The sequence below is a fragment of the Mesoplodon bidens genome (genome assembly GCF_964165515.1).
Source record: "Mesoplodon bidens genome assembly, chromosome: 13".
Lineage (NCBI taxonomy): Eukaryota > Metazoa > Chordata > Mammalia > Artiodactyla > Ziphiidae > Mesoplodon > Mesoplodon bidens.
In genome coordinates this window covers 77844334-77865663 of record NC_138169.1, presented here as the reverse complement: position 1 = coordinate 77865663, position 21330 = coordinate 77844334, and positions in this window count along the sequence as shown.

Here is a 21330-nt window from a genome sequence, read left to right as displayed (position 1 = left end):
GGTTTTTATCATAAATGGGTGTTGAATTTTGTCAAAAGCTTTTTCTGCATCTATTGAGATGATCCTATGGTTTTTCTCCTTCAATATGTTAATATGGTGTATCACATTGATTGATTTGCATATATTGAAGAATCCTTGCATTCCTGGGATAAACCCCACTTGATCATGGTGTTTGACACTTTTAATGTGCTGTTGGATTCTGTTTGCTAGTATTTTGTTGAGGATTTTTGCATCTATGTTCATCAGTGATATTGGCCTGTAGTTTTCTTTCTTTGTGACATCCTTGCCTGTTTTTGGTATCAGGTGATGGTGGCCTCGTAGAATGAGTTTGGGAGTGCTCCTCCCTCTGCTATATTTTGGAAGAGTTTGAGAAGGATAGGTGTTAGCTCTTCTCTAAATGTTTGATAGAATTCGCCTGTGAAGCCATCTGGTCCTGGGCTTTGTTTGTTGGAAGATTTTTAATCACAGTTTCAATTTCAGTGCTTGTGATTAGTCTGTTTATTTTTTCTATTTCTTCTTGGTTCAGTCTCAGAAAGTTGTGCTTTTCTAAGAATTTGTCCATTTCTTCCAGGCTGTATATTTTATTGGCATAGAGTTGCTTATAATGATCCCTCATGATCCTTTGTATTTCTGTAGTGTCAGTTGTTACTTCTCCTTTTTCATTTCTAATTCTATTGATTTGAGTCTTCTCCTTCTTTTTCTTGATGAATCTGCCTAATGGTTTATCAATTTTGTTCATCTTCTCAAAGAACCAACTTTTAGTTTTATTGATCTTTGCTATTGTTTCCTTCATTTCTTTTTCATTTATTTCTGATCTGATCTTTATGATTTCTTTCCTTCTGCTAACTTTGGGGGGTTTTCTGTTCTTCCTTCTCTAATTGCTTTAGGTGTAAGTTTAGGTTTTTTATTTGAGATTTTTCTTGTTTCTTGAGGTGGGACTGTACTGCTATAAACTTCCCTCTTAGAACTGCATTTGCTGCATCCCATACCTTTTTTGTCATGGTGTTTTCATTGTCATTTGTTTCTAGGTATTTTTTAATTTCCTCTTTGATTTCTTCAATAATCTCTTGGTTATTTAGTAGTGTATTGTTTAGTCTCCATGTGTTTGTATTTTTTACAGATTTCTTCCTGTAATTTATGTCTAGTCTCATAGAGTTGTGGTCAGAAAAGATACTTGATACAATTTCAATTTTCTTAAATTTACCAAGGCTTGATTTGTGACCCTTGATATGATCTATCCTGGAGAATGCTCCATGAGCACTTAAGAAGAAAGTGTATTCTGTTGTTTTTGGATGGAATGTCCTATAAATATCAGTTAAGTTCATCTTGTTTAATGTATCATTTAAAGCTTGTGTTTCCTTATTTATTTTCATTTTGGATGATCTGTCCATTGGTGAAAGTGGTGTGTTAAAGTCCCCTTCTATTATTGTGTTACTCTCAATTTCTCCTTTTATGGCAGTTAGCATTTGCCTTATGTTTTGAGGTGCTCCTATGTTGGGTGCATAAATATTTACAATTGTTATATCTTCTTCTTGGATTGATCCCTTGATCATTATGTAGTGTCCTTCTTTGTCTCTTGTAATAGTCTTTATTTTAAAGTCTATTTTTTCTGATATGCAAGTTGCTACTCCAGCTTTCTTTTGATTTTCATTTGCATGGAATATCTTTTTCCATCCCCTCACTTTCAGTCTGTATGTGTCCCTAGATCTGAAGTGGGTCTTTTGTAGACAACATATATACGGGTCTTGTTTTTGTATCCATTCAGCCAGTCTATGTCTTTTGGTTGGAGCATTTAATCCATTTACATTTAATCCATTTACATTTAATTTTCAATGTATATGTTCCTATTCCCATTTTCTTAATTGTTTTGGGTTTGTTATGTAGGTCTGTTCCTTCTCTTGTGTTTCCTGCCTAGAGAACTTCCTTTAGCATTTGTTGTAAAGCTGGTTTGGTGGTGCTGAATTCTCTTAGCTTTTGCTTGTCTGTAAAGGTTTTAATTTCTCCATCGAATCTGACTGAGATCCTTGCTGGGTAGAGTAATCTTGGTTGTAGATTTTTCTTTTTCATCACTTTAAATATGTCCTGCCCCACCCTTCTGGCTTGCAGTGTTTCTGCTGAAAGTTCAGCTGTTACTCTTATGGGGATTCCTTTGTATGCTATTTGTTGCTTTTCCCTTAATATTTTTTCTTTGTATTTAATTTTTGATAGTTTGATTAATATGTATCTTGGTGTGTTTCTCCTTGGATTTATCCTGTTTGAGACTCTCTGTGCTTCCTGGACTTGACTGACTATTTTCTTTCCCGTATTAGGGAAGTTTTCAAATATAATCTCTTCAAATATCTTCTCAGACCCTTTCTTTTTCTCTTCTTCTGAGACCGCTATAATTCAAATATTGGTGTGTTTAATGTAGTCCCAGATGTCTCTGAGACTGTACTCAATTCTTTTCATTCTTTTTTCTTTATTCTGCTCTGCTGTAATTATTTCCACTATTTTATCTTCCAGGTCACTTATCCGTTCTTCTGCCTCAGTTTTTCTGCTATTGATTCCTTCTAGAGAATTTTTTATTTCATTTATTGTGTTGTTCATCATTGTTTGTTTGCTCTTTAGTTCTTCTAGGTCCTTGTTAAACATTTCTTGTATTTTCTCCATTCTATTTCCAAGATTTTGGATCATCTTTACTATCATTACTCTGAATTCTTTTTCAGGTAGACTGCCTATTTCCTCTTCATTTGTTTGGTCTGGTGGGTTTTTACCTTGCTCCTTCATCCTCTATGTGTTTCTCTGTCTTCTCATTTTGCTTAACTTACTGTGTTTGGGGTCTCCTTTCCACAGGCTGCAGGTTCGTAGTTCCTGTTGTTTTTGGTGTCTGCCCCCAGTTGGTAAGGTTGGTTCAGTGGGTTGTGTAGGCTTCCTGGTGGAGGGGACTGGTGCCTGTATTCTGGTGGTTGAGGCTGTATCTTGTCTTTCTGGTGTGCAGGACCGTGTCCGGTGGTGTGTTTTGGTGTGTCTGTGACCTTATTATGATTTTAGGCAGCCTCTCTGCTAATGGGTGGGGTTGTGTTCCTGTCTTGCTAGTTGTTTGGCATAAGGTGTCCAGCACTGTAGCTTGCTCTTCATTGAGTGGAGCTGGGTCTCAGTGTTGAGATGGAGATCTCTGGGAGAGCTCTCGCAGATTGATATTACATGGAGCTGGGAGGTCTCTGGTGGTCCAATGTCCGGAACTCGGGTCTCCCACCTCAGAGGCTCAGGCGTGACACCCAGCTGGTGCACCAAGACCTTGTTGGCCACACAGCTCAGAAGAAAAGGGAGGAAAGAAAGAAAGAAAAAATACAATAGAATAAAATAAAATAGTTATTAAAATAAAAAATAAAAAAATAGTGAAAGAAAGAAGAGAGCACTCAAACCAATAAGCAAATCCACCAATGATAACAAGTGCTAAAAACTATAGTTAAAAAAAAAAAAAGGACAGACAGAACCCTAGGACAAATGGTAAAAGCAAACCTATACAGACAAAATCGCACAAAGAAGTATACACATACACACTCACAAAAAGAGAAAAAGGAAATATATTTTTTTTTAAAAAAGGAAGAGAGCAACCAAGTCAATAAACAAATCTACCAATGATAATAAACTCTAAATACTAAACTAAGATAAACATAAAACCAGAAACAAATTAGATGCAGAAAGGAAACCTCACATCTACAGCTGCTCCCAAAGTCCACCTCCTCAATTTGGGATGAATCGTTGTCTATTCAGGTATTCCACAGATGCAGGTACATCAAGGTAACTGTGGAGATTTAATCCGCTGTTCCTGAGGCTGCTGGGAGAGATTTCCCTTTCTCTTCTTTGTTCTCACAGCTCCTGGGGCTCAGCTTTGGATTTGGACCCGCCTCTGCAGGTAGGTCGCCTGAGGGCGTCTGTTTTTCGCTCAGACAGGACGGGGTTAAAGGAGCAGCTGACTAGGGGGCTCTGGCTCCCTCAGGCCGGGGTGAGGGAGGGGTATGGATGCGGGGCGAGCCTCCGGCGGCAGAGGCCTGCGTGACGTTGCAGCAGCCTGAGGCGTGCCGTGTGTTCTCCCGGGGAAGTTGTCCCTGGGTCACGGGACCCTGGCAGTGGTGGGCTGCACAGGCTCCCGGGAGGGGAGGTGTGGACAGTGACCTGCGCTCGCACACAGGCTTCTTGGTGGCGGCAGCAGCAGCCTTAGCGTCCCATGCCCGTCTCTGGGGTCCGCGCTGATCGCCGCGGCTCGCGCCCGTCTCTGGAGCTCCTTTAAGCGTTGCTCTGAATCCCCTCTCCTCACGCACCAGGAAACAAAGAGGGAAGAAAAAGTCTCTTGCCTCTTCGGCAGCTCCAGACTTTTCCCCGGACTCCCTCCCGGCCAGCCGTGGCGCACTAACCCCTTCAGGCTGTGTTCACGCCGCCAACCCCAATCCTCTCCCTGCGATCCGACCGAAGCCCGAGCCTCAGCTCCCAGCGCCGCCCGTCCCGGCGGGTGAGCAGACAAGCCTCTCGGGCTGGTGAGTGCCGGTCGGCACCGACCCTCTGTGCGGGAATCTCTCCGCCTTGCCCTCCGCACCCCTGTTGCTGTGCTCTCCTCCGTGGCTCCGAAGCTTTCCCCCTCCGCCACCCGCAGTCTCCGCCCGCGAAGGGGCTTCTAGTGTGTGGAAACCTTTCCTCCTTCACGGCTCCCTCCCACTGGTGCAGGTCCCGTCCCTATCCTATTGTCTCTGTTTATTCTTTTTTTCTTTTGCCCTACCCAGGTATGTGGGGAGTTTCTTGCCTTTTGGGGGGTCTGAGGTCTTCTGCCAGTGTTCAGTAGGTGTTCTGTAGGAGTTGTTCCATGTGTAGATGTATTTCTGGTGTATCTGTGGGGAGGAAGGTGATCTCCGCGTCCTCCACCATCTTGAAGGTCGCCCCCGCCTCGTTCTACCCTCATGGTTTTCTCTCGTCTTTCCTTTCTGCTTAATCGCTAAAGACAATCACACGAAAAATGAATTTCCGTTTCTGAGGGTCCATCTTCTCCCCCCGGTCACCTACACGTGAGAGACGCCTGCTCATGACTGCATCTCAATTTCAAATGAACAGTCAAATAAAATGCTCCATCAAGGCTGCCTCACAGGGGCTAAAAGTCACAACGACGGGGCTCCTCCAGAGGCAACAAGCTCATCTTCCTTCCCTGGCATTGCAGCCACGCTCCTGTGCGTGAGCAGGATAAGAGGGGCCTGTAAAAGCTGCTTCCCCAGGATGTAGGGCCCTCAGGCAGACAGATGTGCTGAGTGTGAAGACAAGTGGTCCAAAGCCTCCCTCGCGCCCAGCCGGGGGCATAGCAAACAGCGCTGGGACCATCACTGCCAGCCACTGGCCTCCAAGGCTGCTGCCCCAATTACTGATTTTAACTTCACCTTCTTACTCTCCCTGGCTACAGTTAGTTTTATGGTTTTTGGTTTTTCAATTGGGTACATATGTAAGGATTTTTCCTGGATCTTCCCTATCACACCGATGTGCTGCAGGAATAGAGAATAAAAAAGGTAAAAGCTTCTGTCTAATCATGCCTGAGTGATAAAGGCATAGATTGACAGGGAAGGGCTGGAAAGGGATGAATCTGTTTCTTAGTGGCTCTCACTTTTCTTTACACCATTGTCCAATGTGCCCAGTCTAAACAGCAGAGTAATGGGTGGAAATCATCTCTACAGTACTCTGAGCTTTCTATGGGAAACCACATCTCCTCCATTTCCAATCCATCTTCAATGCTAGGGTGGGCAAGTGACTCATGTCTGACCCATCAGAGGAGAGGACTCACCCATCCATATTGATGAACGTAGGCATGGCTGTGTGATCCAGTCCTGGTCTATCAGCTCCATAAGGCTTTTTCTTACTAATGGAAAAGAATTATGCTCTTGCATCTGCTGACTTTAATTCTGTACATTCATGAGCCCAGAAATGTTGGGGGCCACCACATGAAATCAGAGGGTAAAGGCTATGCAATAGAAGGCAGAGCCCAGTAATGGGGAAAAACTGAACTCTGATGAAATCGGTCGAGAGCCTAAATCTAGCAGTGATTGATACTGTAAGTTTTCCTTTTTGCCAGTTTCTGAATTCTGTTATTAGTGAGTAAAAGAAAAGCAACTGGTACAATTTCATTTGATCATCTACATTAATAAAGATTTTGGTAAGGCAGATTCAGTGTGAAGTTACGTGAATTTGCTAGCACACAACACTGAAATAGAAACCTCATGGGTTATTTCATAACATAATTTGGTTTCATAACATAATGTGGTTTCTTTGGCTAGCACCACACAAGAAGAAAAATGTCAGGGATAAAGTTATTTTCGTGATTTAGTTACTGATATGTCTTGAGCAATACCATAAAGTACCCACCTGTTTACTACTCTGATTAAATTTTTTCTGAACTCCAGTCCCACTTTGTAGCAGTGTCTTCCTTTCTTTCCTAGACAACAAGCACTTACCTAGGTTCCTTCAAATCTGAAGGGTCAGTTTGACCCTCCAAGGAAAGAGAATTAAAAGCATGCTCAATGCCAGAAGGTCAAGTGCACTTCATTGATAGCCACTGCTGACATGGTAGTTTGGGGGCTATAGTGGCTGAAGGACTCACTACAATTTCCAGCCTAGAAACAGGTTCTCTAGATACCAGAGGGTGAGAACGGTCCTTCTCCCACAGTGTGATGTTCAAATATTGTCACAGCATGCCAACACAGGCATGACCTTCCAAAGCCAAAGCATTCTAGAGGCTTGATTTACACACAGAGCCATTCCTTGAGGCATGCCCAAACTACCAGGGTGACTGGATTATATAGAATCTGGCTGTAAGCCACATATTGTTGTCCAGAGATAACAATACGGGGGTGGGGGGAGGGAGAGAGCAAGCCTTTATTTAGCTCAAGAGATCAGTTCTGATTTCTTCTGACTGACCACTGACAAAACTAGGACTCTCTAGCTTACCTGGCGGGGTAAGCATTTGGGAGGATGAAGCGTCAGAGGTGCTGGGCAGTCAAAAGAACCCCCCTTCCAGTACCCCCCAGTAGACCACCACACATCCTCATACAAGTCTGACATGTATACTTTTCCAAGGCAACATATTTTAGAAGGGATTTAAGTTTTTCTTGTAACAACCAGAGCAGGATATATTTTCTATGAAGAGTCAGCTCTCTACTACATTGTAAACTAGTTTCCATCAGAAACTAGAGTCCTCTGCGTCTTGTGCTACTTCATTCATCACAATAGTGCTTCCCTATTTTAGAACAACATTAACATCCAGTCTGTGCCTGAGAGTCCCTAACCCACTTTCCACCTGGTGGTATCTATGGAAATAACGCATCCGACAACCACTCTAAGGTATAAATAGCAATCCAAAAAACATCCCTGTATGCCACCCTAGGCATGCTATTTACCATCGAACAGGTATTCAAACTTCCACAGACCACACAGCCCTTCCCCACTGTCAAGGAAGGATTGGCCTCACCATGAATTGCTCTGATTCTGTATGAGAAGCACGTAGACTCAAAGGGCCAAGTCCTACCAGCAGTCAACCTTGATGAGAATAAGGCCCTAGAATGAGGGCAATGAGAGCCACCTCCTGTGCACCAACGACTTCTGAGCTCCCAGATGAAATGCCTCTGATATGACAGAAATGACTGTAACATTTCACCCGGGATTTCTCATTCCACAGTTTGGAAGCCATTTGAGAATGAGGACCTGAAAGCCAGGCAGTAACCAGCCATCCGTGGCAGTCAGACCATCATAGACCATGCAATCCTGAAGGACCACAATGCACTGAAGAGGGTGAGGAGAGTGAAAAGAAAACACCGCAGAGCTGGACACAGACACAGGAAATTAAGGAAGGAGGCGGAGAGTTGGCAAGGAAATCTGTTAGAAGGTCTGGCCAGCCTCCACCCGGTGGTTGCAGCTCTCCACAGAAGTGACAGAATGGCAAGAGTAGACCGACAGGTGACACCTGGGGGGACAGACACCCTCAATCTAGATGACCTCACGCTGAATGTCCCATGTGCCTCAGGACTCTGTGACTAAAAGTGTCCTTGGGACTGCGCCAACCTAAAGAACCGGGATGTGAAGGGGGCGGGGGTCAGAGGTGATGTAGTAGCTGGAAAAGGAGAAGGGGTGTGTTTACATAACATCCAAGCGTTGAGCCTTGAGCAGTGCTGAGTGAATGACAGAGGAGACATAAGGGCGTCACAGGCTCCCTCTGTGGCTAATTGAACACATTGATGTGCACCCCCGTGGGAAGAAGAAAAAACGATGGTCCGAAACGCAGGAAAGAAGCGGGAGACCTGGCCCATCTGTCTCGCCTCGTACTCTGTGAAGGAAGATAGTAAGTGTTGTATTTGTTTGTTTTGTTTCGAGTGTGGGGCTTTTTGTTTGTTTGTTTTTAGTGAAACTGTCAATTCTGAGAGTAGCCGTGAGGGAAGCAGAATCTGCTGCTCCAGATGGAAAGGCTGGACCCCGCGCCTGGCAGCCGGGCTGGGGGGTGCAGAACATGAGGGAAAAGGACTTGGGGATTGGTGGCGGGGGAGTGGGGAAGAGGCAGGATGGGCAGAGAGGGCAGGCTGGTGCTGGAAAGCGCTGATGCACGTAGAAATCCGGGCGGGCCGAGGTGTTCTGGCAAAAGCACTGGGTGAGACCCACGTTTAACTTGCAGCCAAAAGGGGAGTGAAGCTGGGACCCCAAGAGGGAGGGAGTCTTGTCCAGTGATGCAGAGCAATCAGCCTAGACTTGAAATTGGAAGCTGGAAGGTTAGCAGGATGGAGAGTGGCCCCAGACTCCCAAGTCTTAGCTGATGAGAGGTAGAAATTAACATGGGAAAAGGATTCTCTGCGTTTTGCAATTGTGTTAGTTTTCTGTTTGGGACCTTTGACATCATTTTTTAGCACTATTATAAAACCTTATTAATTACACCTGCACTTATTGGGATTCTGTGAACTATTACTTCAGATATGAAAGGTAGACTTACGTATTCAGACCCTGACCCCTTCAGTGTGCAACTATAAGACAAGAGAAAATAAAAGCACAATTTTGCAGATACCTATTAAATTCAAAATATTTACAATTTTTCTGTATTCAAATGCATTTTGGTTGCAAATATTGAAATGGAGATAAAAGTTATAGATGAAAAAAGTTAAAATATGAAAGACTAGAAACTTTCCATCCAGACAAAAAATTGCCTAAGTAACCTTTAAAGAATTAAAATGTAATTATTTACGACCAAATTTTCTGAGGTGAGTGGTAAGAAAGACTTCTAGTGTAGATACTGGGGTAAACCACCTTGGTTTGCTTGGTAGTAAAATATGTCTAAAACAAAAGCTGAGTGGGTTATAAGCTTCAGTCGCTAAACCTGTTTAATGCTTTATTTAGCAGGATGTAGATGTAATGTTACTACATAACTTTTAATGAAGAAAAAAATCTTTATTCTCAAAACGCCCAAATTTTAGTTATTATGGATTATGCTAAATACACACAAAGGATTTTTCAGCTGTTTCCAAAGCCAAAGGCAAAATATACTGGAATCATTTAAATCCTGTAATGAACAAAGGATATAAGATATAATAACTCTAAAGTAGCAGGGAAAATTAACTCATTTTAAAATCGGTCTTTAGCAGGTGTAATGAAGAAGATAAATTTCAACAATTAGGAACTAATGAAGACTTTGTAAAAATTGCTATTTACAAAGAATAAGTGAGAAAATGCTTGGGAAACATGACATATATTAAGCAATAGGTCTGAATGACGAATGCCCTGGGCTATTAAGGAAATTAGTCAAGAAACTTAATTGACTTACAATGATTTTTCAAAACTCATAGTTGGTTGAATACTGGCAACATGGTACCCATTATCTGAGAAAGATTAGAAAGAATGAGCTCAGAAATTACCAGGTGGTAATTTTTCCACTAATCATATTATTAGTAAAATCATAAGATTAGAATTCAGTGCATAACAGAAAGATCAGGGCACTAGAATCATAATAACCATGAGCATATTTTTAAAATTAACCACACAAAACTAAACAACCTGTATTATTTTCCACTCAATATCACTGAAATACAGAGGGAAGGAAAATAAAACTTACATTGACTACTGAGTATGTATTTTTTAATAATTTTGGAATGTGCGAAATCTAACATCCGCTTGCCAGATTACTTTTAATTGACTTGTTTAGAAAGTGAGCTCTGTAAATTGAAACTTGTCCTTGGCAAGGGAAGACCCATAGATATCTTCACACAGAAAACGTCTCTAAGTGAAAGGTCACAGTAGTTGACCAGAGGGCTAATTTTCCATTAGTCTGTACCCTATGTTAATGAAGCCAATACTGAACATTGTGACATTTGGTTATGTCTCAATAGTGAAAGTTTAGGATTTAAACTTTCATTGCACAGGGAATTTGTGGTTAGCATTGGTATGGGAAGAAAAAGAGTGTATCTAAAACCTCAAAGCCAGGGGGGGAAAAAACAGCTTTAAATGGGAAAATTGGAGACAAGTTGTTGAGAGGAAACAAAGTCTTTAATGAAGAAAAATGGGTGGATAAAAGCAAGCAATCAGTGGAAGAAGGATGTTCCCCAGCTGGTGGCAGTCCCAATGAATTATTCACTAGAACCATGGCCAGCGCCTGCTGGGAGCTGTCCTCTCCTAGCTCTGCAGTTACTGGCAAAACAATGGCTGTGTCAGAACTTGACTTCGTGTACTTTGGGCCTAGCCTGGTGGGGAGTCAGACTGCGGCAGGTTTGGGGGAATTCTTAGAGTTGAGATAGACAGTGAACTGTGTCCACATTAGACACAGACTGCATGGAGAGGTAAATTCAGTGCCACCTTCCATAATATTAAATCACATTCTTCTAAGGTTGTTTTCTGTTTTAAAACTGATAGTAACTTTCTTCCCACCTTCAAACAATTAAAAGATTTCTCTACAAAAAAAAAAAAATCTAACATGATGTTAACTTAGTCTCTAATCTTGGACAAATTTCTTAGTTTCATTGTCTTTGTTTTCTGTTTTTGAGCTGTAAAATAGAAATAATTTTTTTAAAAGACCCTCTTAATAACGTGAGCATGAAGCTTAATGAAGTGAGATGTCACATGGGAAAACTATTCACAAATTTTCAGGGGTTATATGCATTAGTTATTATTTTTGCCATTCTGGTTAGATTATATTTGTCCTTGGCAGAGGAGCTGACTTAGAACAGATAAGAGAAGAGTTTGCATTAGAATCACTACTGATTAGTTGGGATGGAAATCAGAAGGTCTTCTGCAGTCTGGATTGCATTTTATATTATCTCTGCAACTTGTTTAGTACATCAGCATATTTTGCAACTTCCCCTCACCACCACCTCAGTCCCTTCAGTAACATCTTTTGCTTGAATGAGCAGTAAAGAACAAGGAGAACTAGGGACAATTAACTATTATTGTAGCCCTATGACTAATGAAAATTCGTACATGGTACTTTTGGGGAAAATGAGCTTATTAGCATGCCTGTGGGGGGTAGGTTAATGTTGCTATTTTAACTTTGCTTGGGAAAAACTGAAGTCAAATAACTTACCCAAGGTTATCCAGCCATCTGTGGCAGTGAGAATTATGCAAGCAGAGCTCCTCCCAGCAATGGCCCCAAGCTACCTGCTGAAGGAAGTCCAGGGTCCCTGCAGCATCCTCTAGCCACACCCCAGACTCTAAACACAGGATCCATGTCTGCGTCGTGAGACTCCTTAGCAAGATAACTAAAAATGTATGTATTGGGCTACCCTGGTGGCACAGTGGTTGAGAGTCCGCCTGCCGACGCAGGGGACACAGGTTCGTGCCCCGGTCCGGGAAGATCCCACATGCCGCAGAGCGGCTGGGCCCGTGAGCCATGGCCGCTGAGCCTGCGCGTCCGGAGCCTGTGCTCCGCAATGGGAGAGGCCACAACAGTGAGAGGCCTGCGTACTGCAACAACAACAACAACAACAAAAATGTATGTATTTACTAGTAAGTCTTTGTACTATTCCCAACACCTTCCACGTGCATTCACACATTCAGTTAATCATTCTTTCTGAGGATTTGTGAACCCAGTAAAAACTTCAGGACCCCAAAGAGAAAGTTTGAATGGTGATGTGACAATTGGAGGGACTGACATGCAAGTTCATTAGCCACCAAATCACAGTGTCACTGATTTCTTCATTGACTGGGTAGTTTGGTGTTGCTGTAGCACAAATCTTAATAAACAGAGGACTGTGTTGTTAAATACTGAGGATTCTCTTTACGACATAAAAGGGAGTATTTGATTGTGTAGTTAATGGTTAGCTACTGGGAAATTCTGAGCGGGGGTGTGACTTGATCCGATTTTCTTGACTGGTTTTGGCAACAATCTGGCAGAATAGAGGAGAAACCGGAACTCGGAAATAGCCCTTTTCCGAGAGTGATGATGGGAACTTGAACTAGATCTTCAGCCATGGGTATGGGGAGATGAAGGCAGACTGAGAGACATCACAGCACAAACAGACAGAAAGACAGGAGTGGCTGGAAGTAGGCGGCAAGAAAAAAGGGGAAGCTTAGGATGACTTCTAGGTTTCTGGCTCGGAGATGGAGTGGATGATGGTACCATTCAGTGAGACGGGAATCACAGGAGACAAAGTAGGTGGGGGCTGTGCAGGGAGCAGGGGATGCAGAATGGGAAATGTCTCTCCTTTGAAAGATGTTGAGTTTGAAACGCTTGCAGGCATCTGGACAATTTCCAATAAGCAGTTTGCTATACAGCTTTAGACCTCAAGGAGAAATCTGTAGTAACATAAAGATTTGACAGTCATGGTATAGTGGACACTCATGCACCTTGGCTGGCCTTGATTCCTCACCCAGCCAGTGTTTGATCCTGAAAGAAGGTTATAACCCATAGAAATGAAAAACTGGAGATGGTCGTTTACCTTCTCTTTGCCTTTGTTTTTAATGTTGTTGTTCCTTAAGCCGTGAAAGTATCTGATGAGCTTAGCTAGTCCTAGGGAAAATATGCAGTCAAATATCAAGATGTGTCTAATAAACTCTGATAGACTTTTATAAATCCATTATAATAGGGAGTACAACTCACAAGTGTTTCCCTGTCTTTCTTTTGTTTCTCATGGTTTCCCTGGATATTTTTGACATTCATCCTTGGCCTCATGGGAGTCATTAAGATAAAGTGCTTTGTAAGGTGCAAAACATCAAAACAAAAGTAAAGGATTAAAACAGTCATAATGATGAAGATGATTAGACTTTATACATGTAAAGCACTTAACACAATGTCTTTACACCATAATTATTCAATCAATATTATTTTACTTACCCACTTCAGTGGACCCAAATGCTTACAACATCTTCAGCACAAGAAAACTAGAACAGTACTAATAATCAAATCACTGGTTGTAAGAAGTCAATTCTAAATGTTCCAATTTACTTTGTATTGATTGGCCCTTGGCAACATTTTAAGAGTTTCCTTCAGGTCCTGTTATTTCTGTTCAATGCACCAAGATGATGGATGCAATAACTGAGGCTTTTTATTTTTAATTAGAGAAGATTTATTTCTTCAGAAGTATGTCTACAGAAATAAACCCAAAGTTGACCACTGTTAATTTTCGAAAAATAAAATTAAAAAGCAAAAATTTTGTTTGAATTCTAAAATACCTATTCCAATTTATCCCGAAAGGATTTCTTTAAAATAAACAGGTTATTTGCCTAGAATAAATGAAATCATGGTTGAGGCAACTACATACAGACTAATAGCAACACCAAGTGGTAGCATATTGGAAATGTTTTTAGTCTGTTTTATAAACGACTAAATAAATTTCTTCATAAGAGAAATTACAACCCGGGAAAATGGTTATTGTGACCAGCATAATCTGTAATCTGCCTCTAAATGTTTTTAAGTATAATTACAACCAGTGCTTCTGTAATAAAAGTTTTATTTCCAGACTAGAGTCAGAGTCAAATAAGGAATTCCGTACGGACAACCATGATTTGTATATAAATGAGCATAAGTAAATTTTGCTTGTCCTTTTGGAAAGAAAGAGGAGTCAGGTGTTGTGCAGAGCAGCCATCAGCCTTCTACAGGGGTAGCTGCTGCCCCCTAATTATGGGAGGTACCGATAGGAAAGTTCAACCAAGGTTCAAATCCGCCTTTGCTGCTTGTTGGGTGTATATCTGCAGATCATTATTTTAAAGCTCTCATTAGTAAGTTTTTCCCTCATCTCTAACGTGGGGACAGCTACACTCATTGGTATGAGGGGAGGTCAGTTATAGCAGGATTCGGACCTGACAGTGAGTCTGTTATCAGTTTCAGATAGCTGGGTTCCTCTTGTCTCACCTTTACCTGGGAACAATCTGAGAAGTTCCCTGGGTTGCAAGGTATATGATGGGCAGATCCAGTGGGCAGATATGGGATGGCAAGAAGCGGGGAAGAAGCATCCAATCTGGGGAAGATATGAAGCCACATGGAATATAAATCAAACTACCGAGTTCACTACAGCTGAAGTCTTATATGCAAGCAAAAAAACACGGGAACCAATGAGAATAAGGACTTAGTGAGGGGACAGATCATAACAGGCGTGTCACTTGAACAAGTTTGGATTTTATCATGAAGGCATTGAAAAATGGAGACTGGTATAAATATGTTTACTTCTTCAGAAGTATGACCCTAATAACAGGTTAAAGGTTAGATTCAGGAGGAAGTGGATAAGACTGGGGCAGAAGAACTAGTGAAGGGTTGTCAGGATGGTAGAAGCGTGTGGAGTTAAGAAACAGGCAGGGTTTTTCATGAATCAGATCTTAACTAATTGGGGTACCAGAGACGTAGTAATGAAGAATGACGCCTAGGTTTCTCTTGTTTTCCTATAGATGATATTCTAGAAATGTAGAAGGGAGGGCACAAACAGCTCTCTAATCACTGCTTCTGGTGGTGAAAGTCCTAGAGCTTAGAATGAGGTTCAGAACAGGCCGTGGAAAAGAAGGGATTTTAAAGTCAAGGACTCTTGAGTAGAGGCCTAGTGAGTCCCATTCTTCTCCTTCCATGTCCATAATTCAGGACTGTCACCAAGATTTGTGCTACTGGACACTTAATCCAAAAATATTTGATCAACTTATATAACGTGTGAGGCAATGTTCTGGGTGATGGACAAGCCATACAAACTCTCTGGGTCTTAGACTCCTTAAAATAAGGGTGGCATTTAGATTATTCCTAAAATCCATCCCTATTCAAATACTGAATCTCTGTGACTTTCCAGTAAACCCCTTCTTATTCACTTATCCCCTTTAGCAATAATAAAACTTATTTATCCCTTCCATTCATCACTGTTAATATTTCTCTCTGATGTCTACCTGAAGGTAAGGAGATCATCCTCACTTCAGCCTCCCTTGAAAGCAGAGGTCTCAGAGATTCTGAGTTTTCTAGAACAAATCTGATTTCAGATCAGAACAAGTCTAATGTCAAACCAAAACAAACCTGAATTCAACCAGAAAAAAAAAAAAAAACTGTTTTCCAACCTCTCGTCTCTGAAAACAGAAGTCTCAGAGATTCTGGCTTTTCTAGAACAAATCTGATTTCAGATCAGAACAAATCTAATTTCAAACCGGAACAAACCTGATTTCAACCAGAAAAAAAAAATCTGATTTCCAACCTGTTGTCTCTGAAAACACATTTGCATTGTGCCCTGATGTAGGATTTATGGGGAAACGGGTCTCAGTAGAGACAACTAGAAAGCTTTGTTTAAGTGCCTTCTATAAAGCTTTGTGACCCATTGGATACACAAGGCCTCTCCCAGCTGAAGGACTTTCTGGCCAGCTTCAGTCACCAGCTGTGCTTCTCAGGAAGGATAACCAGGTCAGCTGGCCCCAAACCCAGGACTCCCAGGCCTCACCTGGAAGAGGCTTAGACGGTCTGTGAGTATAAATAATCTTACTTCGAAACAGCAGCCCTAAAGCAACGTGAGCCACTGAGCCCTGCGGCAGCTTTTTCCTCCAGATCTTGGTCCTCTAATCGAATGTCTCTCTCTTCATGAGGAAGAGAAGAGATTGCCTGGAGACCTTGGCCAACCCTTAGCAGGCGTGCCTAAAGCCCTGTCTCTGACACAGTCAGCAGCCCTGGAGAACCATTAGCAAAAGCCTTCATTCTGATGAGAGAAACTTCAGAGGCCCCAGATGAGGGAAGAAGTGTCCCTGGGAAAGGTTGAAATGACAAATAGCAATATTTCCGCTGACAAAAGATGAAGATGAAACAAATGTTAGAACAGAAAACATGATTTTATTTTGCCGGGCTCTCACTGGAAACTATCATCAAAGTCTTTAACTGAAATGAAAAAAGTGTCGATATAACAAGCCCACTAGAGCGAACTCGGATTTCTAACAACGAAAGTCATCTCAGAAATAACAAAAGCTTACAAATTAATGAAAAATCTCAATGCAGAAAGTCAGGCGTATGGCCCCAAATAGCCTTGTGCTACACATTCGTTAGACAACATTAGGGCTGGAGGCCACTTAGGGATCAGCTGGGTAAACCCCTTCATGTTACAAAAGAGGAGACTCGGAACACAGAAGAAGTGAAGTACCTTGTTCGAGGTCTTAGAACTAGTTAGTGACTTCTGAATTGCTAGCAACTGCCTTCTCTACATCCGTGAGACCAACCACTTCTCCCTTCAAATCCAACTTCGCCCAGTTATTGAGGCAGCCCTAATCAGGGCTGAAGTTCAAGTTCAGCAGGTGCTGGGGCCTAGTGTTTGTCCTCCTGTCTTAGGTCCATTCTGTGTTACACTCACTAAGCCATAGACTTGCTGGGACCCGCCTCCCTACCACCCCACAGCTGCAGAGTCAGAGGTCCGTGTGCAGACCTACGCCCTCTGCGGTCAGGTCTGTCTGATGTATGACATGGACCACAGGGACCAAGACTGTAAATTCTGAAAAAATATTGGGTAAAAAGGATGGAGGGCAGGCGAAGGCATGGTGCATCCTAGAAATTGAAGCCCACAGAGTTAAATATTAGGGATAAGGGAAAAGATAGAAAACCCCAAAGATAAAATAAATGATATTTTTTCAAACGCTGCTTAGTATGAGAGGTCCTGAGGATCAGTCAATAGGTGAGACATTCAAACAATTCAATCTTTCAGAATCTGCAAGAGATTTGCAGCTGTGTAGCTTAATCTGCCTTTCAGATATACAGATAGCACAGTTTTCAAGAATAAGTAAACTTTTAAAAAGTATATATATATAGTAAAAGTCATGGAGCCTATAGAGATGAACCTTCAGATCAAAAGGGAAAAAGCAGCATAGAAAATACTCAGAGAAGGACAATCTAAGAACAATCTCTTATAGAATCTAAAGATAATGTATGGACTCTGTTTGACACATGCAATAGAAATCAAGTCAATGTGTTGCTTGTGAAATGTGATTCTTCTCTCACTGTCCAGGAGAGAAGAGTCTGGTATGAAAAGTGAGAGAGTTGGCGTGAGGAAGGATTGCTGAAAGGACTCTCAACCCACACTCTCTGCTCAGGTCCTCTGAGTTCCCAGCCAGTTCTCTGACCTTTCATCCATCTGACACTCTCTTCTGAGCTCCACACCCAGCTGTGAAGCTACCTTCTTGAAATAATGTACACTTTGCCCTCTGTATCCATGGGTTCCAAATCCATGGGTTCAACCAACCACGGATTGAATTCCAGGAATACGGAGGGCAAACTGTAAGTATATGTTGCAAGAATCTCAATGCTCACGAGTTCAAAGCGGGACCCTTGGTGCCCATCACACCTAAAACTCCCTACCCCGTCACCCCCTTCAGCTTTTCCCCATTGCAGGAGAAGCACCTCCTTCCATTCCTTTGTTCATCCCAAACCCTTCAGTAATTTAACTTGCCCTCACCACTCCCACACATACCCTGGTACATTCTGTACATTCTGTTTAACACTGAGACCCGTGGTTCCTTTTTAAAATGTGTCTCTAATGCATTCCCTTTTCTAAGCCTATTCCTCTACTACTCTAATGTCATCAGCCCTCATCTCTTGCCAAGACTATTAAAAGAATCCCCCTATTGGACGTCTTGTTTCTACTTTTGCTCTATTTTATTTTATTCTCCATACAGCAGTCCAATTAATCTTTGGAAACTACACATTTAAGTGCTTCCTTCTTCAACTTAAAGCCCTTTAATAGGTGCCGACAGTATTAATAGTTAAGTGTACATTTTTTATGTGACACACACACCCTTCATGACTGACCTTGCCTCTCTTCAGCCTCCTTTGCACGCCCCCGCCCGGCTCACAACTTCCCTCCCACACTCGTACCGTTTCAGTTCTCCTTCAATAAGCATCTTTTAGTATCAGGAGTTTCTATGTGCTGTTTCTTCGTCCTGGTACACCTTCCTCATTAACAACCTGGTTACTCCAACTCAAAATTTAGATCTTAAATGGTACTTCTTCAGAGGTCTTCCCTCATTGCCAATCTAAATAAGTCTCCCGGGTGACTCCCTCATGACAGCCTTTATTTTGCTTCTTTTCCTAATACTTAGGATAGTTCATCATTATACTGTTTTGCATCCTTTTGGTTCACCATTATGATCTTCACTCCACAAGACGTAATGGCACAAGAAGACTGTCCATAAATTGCAATCTTCTGACATACAGTAAATATGGAACATGTGTTGCCTTTTTTTTCCCCCTAAATATCCTATTTTGATGACTGTATAGAAGGAGAAAAAGGAAATATACCAATGAAAATAAGAAGGATGAGAGGGAGTTCAGTGGTGGGCAGGAGGTTCTGGTTGATTTCTGGAAGTCATAATGTATATGGCAGAATATCAATGGATGAATCAAAGTGAAGGAACAAGCAGCTTGGCATACGGAGAATGCTCGGGTACTGGTGGGCATCAGAATTCCCAGACAGGCTCGGGATTCTGAGTCAGCAGACCCTGAGGGAGAGAGGGCAGAAGGGAGATGGAACTCCAGTGGCTCCAGTTGGCTCCAAGCCTCCCATCTATCTCCCTGTTGGCAGAGTGATGGGCAATCCAGAATTGCTCCCTAGGGAAAAATAAAATTGTGAACTTTTTTGGTAAAGAAATTTTAAAAATCTGGCCAGAGAGAGAAGGTGCTTTTGATATGGAGACTAGAACCTGAGAGTAGAATTTATCCTACTCTGAAATTTGAAAGTTAAAGAAGGAGGAAAGGGAGTGGAGGCAGGTGGGGAAAGAGGTAAGCATGCCAGGCTTTTCTACCTGCACGCCCTCTGGTACAGAATGCAGGTTACACACCGCTCCATAAAAAGAAGCCTTCTCAATTAAGCATACTTTTTGACAGAGAGGCCTACTGAATAAAGAGACCTACCTATACACATAGACAACAGTAGAGGCAACATAGACGAGCTGCCTACATCAATCCTCAAAATTATTCATTACTGGATAGGAGTCGACAATCAAAATGAACAAGGAACCTTGAAGAACATCTTTGGTTTACTATAGAGGGAACAATACTGACACTCAGAAGAGCTGATCTGGAAGAAACAATTTATTTATTTTTTTTTTATATTTTTAAATTTTATTTATTTATTTATTTATTTTTTGCGGTACGCGGGCCTCTCACTGTTGTGGCCTCTCCCGCTGCGGAGCACAGGATCCGGATGCACAGGCTCAGCGGCCATTGCTCACGGGCCCAGTCGCTCTGCGGCATGTGGGATCTTCCCAGACCGGGGCACGAACCCGTGTCCCCTGCATCGGCAGGCAGACTCTCAACCACTGCGCCACCAGGGAAGCCCTGGAAGAAACAATTTAGACAAGAACGTTAACAATTCCCATTAGGTATTTTTAGCTAATTCAAGAGCTTATTACACATGCTCACACACAAACACAGACAGACTGATATGACAGAAAGGAATAAACAAAAGGCAAGAAAATATGTTTCTGAAATTTAAAACATTATTGCCAAAAAAATCAATAGAAGGACTTGGAGAAAAAAATCGGGAAATAGCTCAGGATTTGAAAATAGAAAATAGAGAAAAGTTGAGCTGTAGATGATCAATTCAGAGGGTCTAACACTTGATGGCCATACAATTTGGACAGTAAGATAGGAAGGAAGAAATAATCAAATAAATTGTACCACATGTCATCAATTCTAAAATGACCTCCCCTCTAAAATGCATTATTATTTCATGTATTGCTAAGGAAATAAAAGCTGTGCCAATTGAATTATGATACAATACTTTGTTTCACTGAATTTTTATTTATAAATATGTAAAGAGTTCCTTTAGGTGTGTTTAGATACATATTTTGTTGTCTTCATATGTAAAATGCAGTATTTTCAAAATAAATTGCAAAATAACTTAAAACCATATTCAGAATCTGGTTCTTTTAAATGTTTATGGGGCTTAAAACCATAGATGTTCATTTTTTCATCACAATATTCTTTATTCTGCCAGCAAGAACTTTGGTATGTGGGCATTACCAAACGTGAGCAAACATAGCCCTGTTGTCTGGGATTTTCTTCCAAGCTACGGACACTCTTTCTGCAAGTTTTGATGTTAGCGTGTGATAGGGAACCCTATAACACAGGGTTATAGGGTTGTCCTTTCTTAGGTCCTATAAATTATGGTCATTGCTTTGCAAGAAAATTGGGAATTTCACTCATTCTTCCAAACTTAGATATTCCCTTCTCTAATATCAAATTCCACATCACTGTTTCACTTCAGTAATTTTTGGCATTTACAATAATTTTTAAGGCCAAATAATAATATAATCTTTAAAAATTAATGGCAACTATACTCGACACACATAGCATCAACAATAACTTGAAGTGAAAAAACTAAAGACACCTATGACTAAAAACAAACATATATGGACAATGACAATTACACCTAGACATATCTTACTTTCAGAGGTGTGAAGATGTACAAAAATGGGTCTTATTATGAAGTACAGTATACTGGTGATATTTTTTATCAGATTTTTATTATTTTTTCTATGTTCATCTGTCCAGTATTGAAAGAGCCATGTTGAAATTTAAATCTTATCTTCATTATGAATCATACCCTTCCTGTATCAAAAGACAGCATTTCTCCATTTTAATTCACTTCCTTAAAGTCCACCTTTTCTGCTAGTAATAGTTTGACTCCCGCTGTCCCTTTATTTAAATTTCCCTGATATATCTTTGCTCATTTGATGTCACTTTGTTTGAGGTATGCTAGTTGAAAACCACATTTGACCAAACACCATTTTTCATTTTCAATCTAAAAGATTTTTATCTTTTAATAAGGAAGTTACTTTTAGTTCCATTACTAAATTTACAGTATTTAGTCTTATTTCTCTTAGCTGGTTGTAGTCCTCATTGCATCACATTATACTATG